At 35.6% G+C, this 13,758-nt stretch overlaps 1 long non-coding RNA gene across 1 annotated transcript; it reads right to left on the reverse strand.

Moving 5' to 3' along the window:
• Window positions 1–3,757: 3,757 nt before the first annotated feature.
• Window positions 3,758–13,728, reverse strand: LOC141563515 (uncharacterized). Its single transcript, XR_012488444.1, has 4 exons — window positions 13,326–13,728; window positions 9,631–11,620; window positions 8,569–8,724; window positions 3,758–5,842 (listed from the first exon to the last, which is right to left on the reverse strand). It is a non-coding gene; the product is annotated as an uncharacterized LOC141563515 (long non-coding RNA).
• Between the last annotated feature and the right edge of the window lie 30 nt (window positions 13,729–13,758).

Genomic DNA, 13,758 nt, shown 5'->3' on the forward strand with positions numbered 1-13,758 from the left:
TTCCCCAAGTCTTCAGGAAGAGGGAAATGTTAAGGAGTTCCCTTATATATTTGCAGCTTCTGAATTTTCTCTTTCTCCACAAGTCAAGTGTGCCACCATACATGATTTTCTTGAAGAATGTCTCTCTCCTTCAAAGCTATGCCACCAATCTACTTTCACGAAAATAGCATCCTTGCATCAGCATTCTTTCCATTACAGCCATATCTAAATACAAAATGTCCCAGGCTTAACTAGAAACTTGAGTCACACTGGTTATTCATGATAGACTTTTCCAAACATCATTTTTTCTTTCCCGAGTTTACTTTTTAAAAAAGAAAAGAGGGATAAGTTTAAGTCTGTTTTACTCAGAATTTGAGCTTTCAAAAGGAAGTAATGTTCTCAATGATATACTTTCAATAGAGAGGTATGAGGACTATTAAACTACAAGTGCCATGATTAATTTCAAAATGTCTGATATGTGATTTCTGTGACCTTTTTTATGATATGTCTAAGGATGTTTTGTTAAGGATGTTTTGTCAGCTTATTCTCCCACTGATATCTTACCTGATGGCTTTTTTTTTTTTTTAACTATATCCAATTTCTATTCATCTTTACTATATAAAATAACATTCACAAAATCTGTTAGATGTGAACTTACAGTCCTTATGTGATCATAATTTTACCCCTTTGGATTTACATATGATTCTATAGGTGGAAGAATAAACTTTAAAATATACAAATTGCAAATAAGGAGGAAAGAGTTTAACTATTACTGTGGCTAATCACAAATACATATAAGCTTATATACATACTTTTTTCTAGCAAATGTAAGGAACCTTTTGTATGTAAATAATTTGGCTGGTAAAAGGACAAAAAATAAATTTTATATAAGGAAGAATGAAATCAACTTGTAAAGGATTAGTTTCTTAGATAAAATGTTGAGAAAATATAGATTTAAGAGACTTAAAGATAAATACTCCTTAGATGAATGTGCTAAAAGAATCTAGTTAAAGAAAAGAAATGACCGAGGTAATATCAGCTAGAAAGCATTGTAGTCCATCCATTCATTTAATTTTAAGATTATAACTGATAAAATTATAAGTCAAATACTAATTGTTTAGAGTCTATGAAAAGATCACATAAGGACTGTCAGCTCACATCTAACAGAAAGGAACCCTGAATAAGAGTAAACACACCTAACACTCTAGAGATAGAACCTTTCCTGATGAAAAAGGAAAAACTAGAGAGCCATCTTTGAAGCTACCATATCAATATGGACAGAAACTACAAGCAACAAAGCATCCCACTCCTATCTTCAGCTAGTTGAAAAGAATATTCATTAGTAGGACCAGCTAGGTGGCTCAGTGACTAGAGGATTGACCCTGAAGCCAAGAGGAACTGAGTTCAAAAGTGACTTCAGACCTTACTAGCTATATGAAATTAGATAAGTTACTTAAAACCGATTAACTCTCCAAAAAAAGCCAAAAACAAATACACATGTAATCATACATGTATTTGTTGCTCATAAACACAAAGATACATATATGTATATATTTACATATCAACTTTAATTTTTCATACATGACCTTTTGAGTCTAGGCTACCAAGTGAAACCATTTGAAATCATATTTTTCACTTCAAGCAATTGGTTTATGTATATTATGGGAATGTAATTTTAATATTTCTTCTAAGTGCTTACAGTAATTAGGAAGGTAAATTTGATATCCTCCCCCCAAAAAAAACATTCATTAATTAAATATAAATGGCCTTTAGATTATCCATTCTACTTTGCCTTCCCAGTATTTGGAATAATTAAAAGTATTTCAGTGCCTATTGCAATTGGATCTTAAAGGTTTAAACCTAAATTCTAATCCAAAACAAGAAGACCTTAAGATCTTTGACAGATGGTCCCATAATATCTTGCTTAAACCTCTTACAGATTTTTAAGATGTCTTCCAATGTGTGTTTCTTTTCTTTTTCTTTTCTTTTTTTTTTTTTTTTTTGAGTGGAGGAGGTAAAGGTTGATGGACTCTAAACTTGTATTCTCATTTGTATGTGAACTTCCAATTTGGAAATGCCTTCTAATATGAATCAAAAACTCATATGTAACCTATCCTTAAAGAGAAAAAACACTGAGAGACTTTCACTAGCTAACTATTGTACCATACTACTTCTCACTTCTATACATTATGAATATAGCTATTTCTGAAATTTATATGCAATTACAGTTTCATTTACCTTCACTTCATTCTGGTAAAGTCAAAACAAGAAAACATATGGTAGGGGTTATCCTAACTTCCCTTCTGCCCAGTTAGTCCAAAGAAGTTAAGTACATTGAGTAAAATAATCAGTGACATTGATGGGCTAATATGATACTGTTTTCCTAATTGTTAATGAAATCCTTATTTTTAATTGGACCACATCAAATATACTTGTGATGTAAATTGTGTCCCTTTTAATCTGTGGGGAGAAGGTAGGAAAGGAATCTTTGGGGAAGGGTGATTTGGGGTCCTAAACCCTCCTGACCTCTGGGAGGGACACAATCTCCAGTTCATAAGGGAAACTCCCAAGATAAGTAATCTCATTCAATTTTGAATTGAATTGAATTGAAAAAATCAGTCTATCAGATTTATCAGGAGATTGGCCCCCAGGTCAAGGCCAAAGATAAAAGAAGTCCCAGACCTCAGAAGGCTAATAAAAGACTACTCTGAACTCCAAAACTTTGCTAAATGCCATTCAGGACTTAGCCCACGGGTCTTTCTCAGTGTAAACCTTTGCAAAAGTCCTAACAGAATTTTGTCCACTGATGAAGAAATTTTCTTCTCAGTATAAACCCATCTTTGCTAATTCCTATCAGGAGTTTGCCTGCTAAGAAAGCTGTGTTCTTAATACTGTTTTCTTAGCATAAATAAACCCATTCTTTGTCACAAACCTCGTGCCTGTATTTATTGGGGTTTGCAAATTCTTTCCCAAAACCTGCCACCAGCCAAGGGGATCCCATTGCTGTTAGGGGATTTCTTACCCTTGATTCTTACACTTTCAACACTTGCAATAAAATGAAATTGTATGTAGATGGTTTGGCCTGAAAAGAACATGCTATTTTTAAAATCAATCAAGGGTGACATTATAATAGGACTAGAAGTTATTGCAGTCTCACTGTATTATAAATCTAGAGCTAAAAGGGACTTCAGGAGCTATCTAGTCCATACTCTGCCTATGAGGAAACAGGCTCAGAAAGATTAGATGATTTATCCAGGGTCACAGAGCTATTAAGTATCAAAGGTGAGATTTGAATCCAGCATTTTAGAATTCCAGAGTTCTACCAGTTGCCTCATTTCAACATTAATTGTAAACATGCTATGTGTTAGGCTCCATGGAGCTTACTGTCTAGTAAAAAGAGAAGATGCCATAATGCACATCACAATATATGATACCATAATTTTGTTTTACCTTTCCTCTTCAGAATGAAGGGTATTCCCTTATGGAATGTCCCTTCTAGAGGTTAATAGGTTTGAATAATCTGAAATTTCATCTAAGAAACATAATGTGGGTGCTTAGGAAAAATAATTGGGATTCAGTGGGAAAGTGCATATGAATTTCCAAAAGAAGGAGGATACAATTTGATCCTAGGTTATCTCTTCTAGAAGGAAAAAAAAAAAAAAAGACAAAAGAAATGTTGCCTTCTATTCCTACTGGGGAAGGTAGGGGAAAGAGAGGTGAATAAGTAAGAAGAGATTGGTGGTGGGAAAGTGTCAGCCCAAGTCAAAGCCATCAGTATTGCATTGTATAAAACCCTTTTATTCAAGAAATGTAGTTTATTCATTTTTGCATTATTTTCTAAGGATACACTGAACAAATCTGCAGAGTGGATAATGGTCCACCATAAAATTCAGCATCAAAGAATCTTTGGGCCTATGAACAAGGGATTGATTTGTCTGTATCCTGATACTGTATATCTTTGCAAAGAATTTTTCCCTAAAGCTGTGTCTGTAGAACACCTTGATGAGTTATTTCTAGTACCTCCAAACCAGAGACAAATCCCACAGACCATGGTGATAAAAGCCTAAGGATATTAAAACCTATCAAAACATGCTTCCCAATTTCTTGGCTCTCCTACGCCTATCTTAAACTCATATCAGCATCAGCACTTATTACAATCCCAAACTCATTAAATATGTTAATACATCAGGACTGATATATAGCTATCACCTTTTGCAAAGTACTATAATCCTTAGCTAATGATTTAGGTGCAGCCAAGATAGAAAAGAGAATTTACATATAACCAGAAGCCTCCTTTTCAACATATAGCACAAATACTCAGTTACTTAGCACCAGATATATATGCTAACCAAACCTCGGCTTGCAGTCAGAATGGAAAGAATATGGAAAAATATTGGTACAAACTCTGTATAACCCTCTGGAAAGGCAAATCTGGGCATGCTTTAGAGAATGGGCCTTTTTAATACGTCTATTTTTTGTTTCTGCCAATTCCCCAACCTGAAAATCTACATTAAAATCACTTCCCTCATCAGCCATTCCAATTGCAGTGTGCTGTGATGGGAACCTACCCAGGTTAAAATGAGCATCTGCCCTCCCCATTCTATATACTTCCTCTAGTCCTATACTACATTTTTCTAATAAAGATAAGATTGGCAAAAATATTTAGAAAGAGCTTGAACAAGGAATTAAATTAATGGATTAATCAATCATCCAATAAGCATTTACTAAATACAGTACTTACTATATGCCAGAGATTATACTAACAATGGGTTACAAAGAAAGGCAAAAACAGTCTCTGCCCTTAATGAAATAATTTATAAATAACTAAGTATATACAAGGCATAGACAAAGTAAACAGAAGGTATCTTTGAAGAAAAAGCATATAAGTAGCTAGGCAAACCAGGAAAGTCTTCCTGTAGAAAGTGAGATTTGAGTTGAATTTTGAAGGAAAGTCAAGGAAATGAAGAGATGAAGGTGAAGGGCAAGGAGACAGGAATAGCAATTAGGCTAGTATTGTTGGAATATAAAGTGTGTATAGATGGGAATAAAATGTAAGAAGACTGGAAAGGCCCTTCCTAGTACCAGGTAATGAAGAGATTTAAATGCCAAACAAAGGACCATGCATTTCATCCTGCAGGTTAGCAGGTCATTTGGTTCCTGTAGACCTGGCCAGAGTAACAGACTTTACCGTTCAGATTAATGATTGAATGAACAAAAGAAAAAGCGATAGAAATGTAGAGGGTGGAGATGGAGTGTGAATTCTCCAGGGCTGAACTTCAGGGAAGCCTGTACCTAGGAGAATATGCTCATTCATCACCTAATACAGCTCTCTGACCTTAAGAAGTTGATGTATGTGTAGACCTCCTGACTAAGAAAAACAAGAAATTGGCTAAAAGTATGTTCAGCCAGAAGGAACAGGGAACATAACTTCCAAACTTGTTTATACAGTATTGCTATTTTGCTCTATAAAAATCTTGTCCCTTCAATAAACAGAATGCTCGCTTGCATTCCACCTGACACAAGTCTTTCTTATCAGCATGACTAGAAGCCGGGATTAAATCAGGGAAGACCTGATATAGAAAGTCTTGGCTTTCAGAGAACTTGGATCCAAATACCCTCCATGATACTTATTTTCTACCTGTGTGACTGGGTGGGTTAACCTAATTTTAAATAGCAGATTTAGGATTAAAATCCAGGTCTTCTGACTCCAAATTCAGTACTTTTTCCAGAAAGAGGCAGGGAAATCCTCAGAGTCACATCACAATCCAAACTTTGTGCATAACCTGGTTCTTTTGGTGCTTGTGGAAACTCCTTCCCTTCACAGCACTGACAATGGATGAAGGTGTAGAAATGTCATTTCCTTCTGCAAATGGAAAAGAGGAAGTTGTAACAATCAATAAACATTTTTGAAGCATCTACTATGAGCCAGGCACTGTGTTAAGTACAGGGGATACAAAAAGAGGCAAAACACTGTCCTGGCCTTTAAGGAACTAAGAGTCTAATAGGAGAGTCTGGCCCTTCAGAACTAGTATATAAAAGTATGTGAAATTCTCAAAGGCAAAATTGAAGAATCAATTCAAAGAATTATCATGTTGACTAATAGTGTTGTGCCACAGTTCTCTTTTATTGTCCTGACTCAGTTTCCCTAATTATCCTGGCTCAGTCCTGCTTCAGTTTTCCTGCTTCTCAGTTCTGCAAAACCTCCCCTCCCTCTTAATCAGAATACTTGATAAGGATAAAAGATCTTATATTTTAGAATATCAGAATGTCTCTCCCCATTCCCAAGCTATAGGAATGTCAGATAGTGTTATCAAGAAGCCTCTCCCCATGTGTGTGTGGGGCCTCCCCCTGATTATGTCATCCCCTCTCCGGAGGCTCACCCAACCTTGTCAGTCCTGTTCCCACTCTCAGCACCCCAACTCCGCTCCTGCCTCAGTCTACTCTCAGAGTCTGAGCCACGTGTATCTATGTCATTGAGAACTCTGATTGTTGGCTGGATTCTTGGAGAGGATAGTCTCATTCAGCCCTGAGACCAAACATGGATCCAATGGTCCCAGTCTACCTCATCATTTAATAAATTATTAAATACTCTCTAATCTCTATCTTGCTCAGTTTCTCCAGCATTACAATAGATCAGAAGACATTGTAGGTGTGAACATTAACAAAATACTAACTGTCTAGATCTCTGGGATGTATAAAAAGCTTTAAAAATAAAGATAAGCATGAGACTTGGACTACAATAGGATTCTTGTAGTACATAATTATGTAGATTAAAATATACCAATACATTTTCATTCTCAAAACATAAAGGCCAAATAGAACATAAGATCAGGCTATATAAAGCAGGTATGGCTCATGCCCCTAATGGGAGTATTCTAAAGTAATGCCTAAATTGGGGAATTCCAAAAAAGTCTCCATTTTAAGCTGCAACTGAACCAGATAAAATTTAACTGGGAAATAAAAATACAATAGAATATAGACAATGTTAATGTATGCTTTATCTAAGTCAATTTGAAGCCTACGGAGATTCTTATGTATGAATTAGTGGTTCCTGTTTCTATTTAAGTTTGATATCATTAAACTACATGACTACTTAAAAGTCCATTCCAACTCTAGAGTTATTATTCTAAATATAATGGAATGAGTTCAGGAAAATGAGGCCCTATGAGGGGTAGTCATACCTCTAATCTTTTCCAATTAAATATGCCTTTAAATACAGAGTCCCTACTCAAAGGTTTCTACAGCCAGGTTTTCCAGTAGATCTGGAATTACCAGTAGGAAAAAACTTACCTAGCAGATAATCAAACAGGGAGGATCTGGAATACAGTTAAAACAAAAGCATCACTGGACTTCCCTACTTTTTGGAGTTTTTCTGTATTTGAATTTTAAATTTTTTGTTTTGAAATTTAAAAAAATTTTTTTTTATTTTGAATTTTGAAAATTTGAAATTTGATTATTAGAATCCCATTACCTTTCTCCCAAGGATCTTGACAAAAAGAAAAGCAATTGGTCCTCAAAAAGAAGACTGTAGCAATGTTTGGCATTTCAGAAATTGGCTTTTAGCCTTTCTCTAAAACTAAGTAACCAAAGATTATAAACAAATTTCATATTGAACTGAACACCATCGACAGTCATATGAAAGATTTTTTTTTCTAAATCACTAATTAAAAGAAATGCAAATTAAAACAACAATTAGGTTTGCCTTATCCATCAAAGTCACAGCATTGACAAGAAATAGAAACCAGCCATTGTGGAGTGGCTGTGGGAAAGCAGGTACACTAATTCATTGTTAATGGAGATTTGAATTGATTGAACACTTTTGGAAAAAGATATAAAAAAATTATTTAAGAAAAATCACTAAATAATTCAAATTCTTTAACCCAGAAATTTCACAGATAAGCATATAGTTCAGAGAGGTAAAGGGGGAAAAAAAGGTGTCATTGCAATGGTTTTTGTGGAAGCAAAAAATTATTATTTTTTTTTTTTTTAATTTTTTTTATTATATATATATATATGTTTTATAATATTATCCCTTGTATTCATTTTTCCAAATTACCCCCCCTCCCTTATTCCCTCCCCCCGACGACAGGCAATACCATACATTTTACATGTGTTACAATATAGTCTAAGTACAATACATGTGTGTGAATATCATTTTCTTGTTGCACAATAAACATTAGAATCCGAAGGTACATGCAACCTGGGCAGACAGATATTAGTGCTAACAATTTACATTCCCATCCCAGTGTTTCTTCTCTGGGTGTATTACCTCTGTCCATCATTGATCAACTGGAAGTGAGTTGGATGGAAGCAAAAAATTATAACAAAATGTGTGGCTGTTGATTAGGTAACAATTGACCACATTAGAGTTGACCAATATAATAGGTTATTGTACCTAATGTACCTTCAGAAATAGAAGAGAAAATTGAAGAAACATGAGAAGACAAATATAAACTATTACAAAAGGAAGCAGAAGCAGGAAAATAATATGCAACAAATTGACCACAAAAATGTGAATTAAAAACAATGCTAAAACAATGTAGCTGTAATAATCAATTTTGGCCTAGGAGAAGAGATAAGAAAATGTACCTGCTTCCTCCAGGGGTAGGGTGAGTATGCTAATAAGAGCACAGATTTTTGCCAAGGAAGGCCTGTAGAAAGGAGCAGTGCATGGATGTGATGGTGATGTAAAAGTTGTCCATCGATAAAATCTTTTAAAAAGTAATTATTCCTGCCAATGAGAAACTAATACAAAAACAGAGAATTTAGGCTGTGGTAACAGATCTTTCACTCAACTGATTCTATTAATCTTATTGCCTGGGAGGCTATTTATCAGGACAACATCTAATCTTACTTCACAACTTAAAATTTAAAAAGTTCTGCCTAGCAATAAATAATTTCTTTGAAATCTTTAGCAATCCCTCCTTCCTTTCCCTTTATAGTCTGTCATTCAGCAGTTAATCTTTGTTTACAAATTATAGCCTTGAAAACCAGCCCAGGGAACACCAAAGGGGTAACAAGCTTCTGAACTGTTTTCATAAGAAATTAGGACATTTATTGCAACCCTGAAGGTCAATTAGTGATCCTAGACAGGAAAATAAGTGGCTTCTCTTCTCTTTCATAATTGACAGGCTTAGTAACTAAAATATACAACGCATATACTATATCACACTACAGTGTGGGTCATAGTTTTTTCATTATTCCAGATGAGCTTTCCCTTTAAAAATGTCCATATTGTAATAGCCCATGAATTACCTATAGATTCTATCCTATATTGTGGTGCTATAAAAACTGATTATTTGTGCATTAAGGTATTCAGATTTCATTTTCCCCTTGATAATATAAATGATACTTTGTAATATTGCAATGTGCACTTTAGAGCTCTCACATCAAACTAGGAGTCCTGCTAGAGACTCCTAGAGATTCCTAGGGGAATCTCAAACTTCTGCCATATTGCTCCCAACCAGAAAATCCTATAATTCCCCTGTATGATACTATCAAGAGTGTTGTCACCAATTCCCCCTTGCAAATATACAAAATATACAAATATGCAAATATACAAAAAACCAAAGCTCAAACAAGAAAACAAGTTGAATACTAGCAGCCACCAGAAGACAATCCTTCCCCAAAGATCTCAGTAACTTCTGTCACCTATAGTCATGTCCTCAGCAGGGCTCCTGGCAGATGCTGTTTTTTGTAGTTCCCAAAGTATTAATGATGCAGTCTTCATTGCAGCTTCCCAAAGCTAGTCCCAGCAGCTGTGTTCCTCTTGTGGTATTATCTGCAGGTTTGAGCAGGTGAAGCTCGATTCTCCTGCTGTTGCTCTCCACATCAAACAACAATGGTTAGTTATTAGCCCAGATGCTCTCCAGGTGTGTTATCCCTTATGGCCTTCAGCAAATGTCATCCCTAGTTCTTTTCCCAGAGGAAAGATCTGTTTTAAAGGTTTCTTTCAGTAAGAAAGTGAAAGAGAATTTCAGAGCTTTGCTCTCTTGCACATCATGGCATCCTTGTAACTAAATCAATGGGAAGGACAACATGCCTCTGCTCTGCATTCTGTCCCTAGTATAGCTATCAATCTTTGCCTTTATGAAAGTATCTAGGAGTCAGGAGGAGCCTAATTATGTTTCAATCATCTTCTAATACATCTCCACTGCCAACACTAAACTAGGTCATGGTGATCCATAGTTTGTCCCCCTTTTCCTCTACTGATTAGATTGAACAGTCCCTTAGGGGAAAACTAGGCAATTTTTCAAATTAGTGGGGCTTATAGGAAAATAGAAGGAAAATTTTCATATGTACCAAAAATGTACATAGCCCCCTCAGTAAGAGCAAAGAACTGAAAATGATATAGTTGTTCATGGATTGGGGGGAATGGCTACACATTTTGGAACAAAAAAGTAATGGAATAGTAATATACACAAAGAAATGACAAACAAGAATATAGATTAGCTTGAGATTGGTATAAACTGATAAAAAATGTAGAACCAGGAAAGCAACATACCCAATAACTATAACAATTTTAAAAGAAACAATTAAGCAAACTGAACACAGTAATTATAAACATGTTTGTGTTAGTAGTAAAGGAATTAGTAAAAGGGAAAAATTCAAGGTTAGATTGGGGGGATGATGATGCAAAGTGTGATCTACCCAAGTACTGCTTATATTGCTTGGACATTTGATAAATCTATCCCATTATCCATGTCACTGAGAGAAATGCCAAATGGCACAAGAGTAAGAATAGAGTCCAATGGTACTGAATTGGAGATATTTCCCTAGGTGGTACAGTGGATGTAGCACTAGACCTGGAGTCAAGAAGACATAAGTTCAAATTCAGCTTCACACATTGGCTCTGCAACCTGGGCAAGTCACTTAAACCTCTCTATACTTCAGTTTCTTCATTTGTAAAATGGAAATACTAATAGCACTTATCTCCCAGGATTGTTGTGAGGATCAAATGAAATATGTATAAAAAAGCTTTGTAAACCCTAAAGTGCTATATAAGAGGTAGCTATTGTTATTATTATTATTATGAACTGCTAGGCTGGGGTTAAGTGACTTGCCCAGGGTCACACAGCTAGGAAGTGTTAAGTGTCTGAGATTAGATCTGAACTCCGGTCCTCTTGAATTCAGGGCTGGTGCTCTCTCCACTGCGCCACCTAGCTGCCCCGAACTGCTATTTCTCAGCTTGAATTGTTGACAGCTAAGAATTCACCTCCTTTTATCATCAATTAGCCAGCCTCTTCATGTTTTTCAAAAGTTCATAACAAGCTGCTTGTCAAATGCTCTGAAATTCACATAAACTGTATGTAGAACCAGGTTAGCAGAGAGGACTTGTTCTTATTGAATACCTGCTGCCAAAGGCAATCAGGTTTCCTGATTGAGTGCTCATAACTATCTCTTTTAAAATGCAGTCTACATTTTTATAACAATCAAATGATGAATGTTTATTAGGTTCTAAGTATTGTGCTAAGAGTTGATGATTCAAAAAGTGACACAATTCAGGTTCTCAAGGTACTCACACTCTCAACTGTGGGAATCAATACATGATGAAAGATTCAGTTCTTGGTAGATGAAAAGGCCAGCTGGTATATAGATATGGCAGCAAAAGTATCAGGGCAATAACAAGGCCCCCAAAACCCTAGGAAGCAATGGTAGAGAGATGGGTCAAAATCTAGCTGAGCAGGTATCTAACATACCTCTTGAAAAAGGCAATAGAAGTTTGGTTGGGGGAGAAAACAGTGTACAATAAGGCTGCTTTCTGTAGTTAAGTGCTTGTTGACAATTAGGGTGATAAATAGGAAGGTCCTTGGCATCAGAGCCATCATCATAGCACTAGTTTGCTGACTAGAGTATGGAAGGGAAGAACATAGTCTAAGTTATGGTAGGATGCTAAAACTGGACTCCAGCTTCAAGTCTTATTTGCCCCAAGGTCCTCCCAGGATAGCTTGCTTACCGATTCCTGTTTTTTATGGACATCTCACCTTCCCAGAGAGAGAAGTCTAGGGAAAGATTTCAATGTTGGTCTATGATTTCTACTGTTTCTACTCTTTTGGAAAATAGGAAAATATATTCCTTCAGTTCCAGGGTACCTTCCATAACTTTTCTAATTTCATCTAAAGCAATCTCAACATTCATATCAGCAAGGTCTTTAATAGTCTTGGGATGTATTTCACCTGTGACTGGTAATGTGAATTCATCAAAGGCAGTTAGAAGCCTTATTACTTTTTCCCTACTTATCTAGGTATGAAGTAATGATAAACTATATTTGTTCTATCCTTTTCAGTTCAGCTCATTCTCCTAAAAGAGAAAAAAACAAAAACAAAAAAATAGGAGTTGAAGGGCTTAACCTTTTCCTTCAGGTCAATTATCATTATCATGGAGGCAATATTCACAATGAGTATGCTCTCCCTCCTCCTCCATACCTTCCCTGACTCTTCTACTAAGAAGGTCAAATCCCTCTAAATTTCAGTGCCTTCCCTTTGCTAATAAGCTTTTTGATATGTAATCAGTGGCATGTTGTCTCCCCCACTAAGCTCCCTGGAAACAGACCTATATATTGTTATTAAGGATTTTTAAAGGCCTGAGCATGATGTCTAACACACTGTTATTGTTCAGTTAGGTCTAACTCTTCCTGATGCCATTTCCTTCTCTAATGGAACTCAGGCTAAATAGTTTCTGTGCCTTAAGTACATACTAGCTATGTTAAAAATGTTTCTTTGGTATTTTCCTGGTCAAGTTATTTTGGCTTCCTGGGTCTGTTTCCTTATCTATTAAAATGAAGAGATCAGACCAGTTGTTTATTGGCTGACTAACATAGAAGATAAAGAGCTAGACACTTGGGAGTCAGGAGAATATGAATTCAAATCCTTCCTTACTAGATGTGACCCTGAGTAAATTACTCATTCTTTCTTACGGATATGTTTCTTATCTTTAAAATGAAGATAAGAGCACCTATTTTATTTAAATTTTTTTTACAACAATTTCATGCATAGGTAATTTACCTATTTTATTTTTACAATAAAAGTTTAATAAATTATGTTTTTGTGATGTCATCCAATATTAATCATGTCCAAAATATTCACAATAGTAAGATTTCTATACAGCCTCTGATTCCTCAAATCAGCACCTTTTTTTAAAAATTTATTTTTAAAAAAAATTTTATAATTATAAAACTTTTTTGACAGTATATATGCATGAGTAATTTTTTTATAACATTATCCCTTGTATTCATTTTTCCAAATTTTCCCCTCCCTCCCTCTACTCCCTCCCCTAGATGACAGGCAATCCCATGCATTTTACATGTGTTACAGTATAACCTAGATACAATATATGTGTGTAAATACCATTTTCTTGTTGCTCATTAAGTATTAGATTCCGAAGGTATAAGTAACCTGGGTAGATAGACAGTAGTGCTAACAGTTTACATTCATTTCCCAGTGTTCCTTCTCTGGGTGTAGTTGTTTCTGTCCATCATTGATCAACTGGAAGTGAGTATCAGCACCTGTCTTATAGGGAACAAATTGGATAGCTTGTATAAATGGCTTTGCAAATCTTAAAGTTCAAAATAACTATTAGCTATCATTATAATCCTGGGAGGTGAGTATCAGTATGACAGGCACCATCGAGTTGTGGGAGAATTCCTCTCAACTTTCCCTTCTTCTATTCTTTCTGCTCTGCCTCCAGTGTTCGTCATTAAACATTCAGGAAGTTCACTTTACCAGGAACAGTGCTAAGCACTGGGGAGACCGAGGTAAAAGAGCCTTTGCCCTCGAGGAA

This window comes from Sminthopsis crassicaudata, chromosome 3 (assembly GCF_048593235.1).
Source record: "Sminthopsis crassicaudata isolate SCR6 chromosome 3, ASM4859323v1, whole genome shotgun sequence".
NCBI lineage: Eukaryota > Metazoa > Chordata > Mammalia > Dasyuromorphia > Dasyuridae > Sminthopsis > Sminthopsis crassicaudata.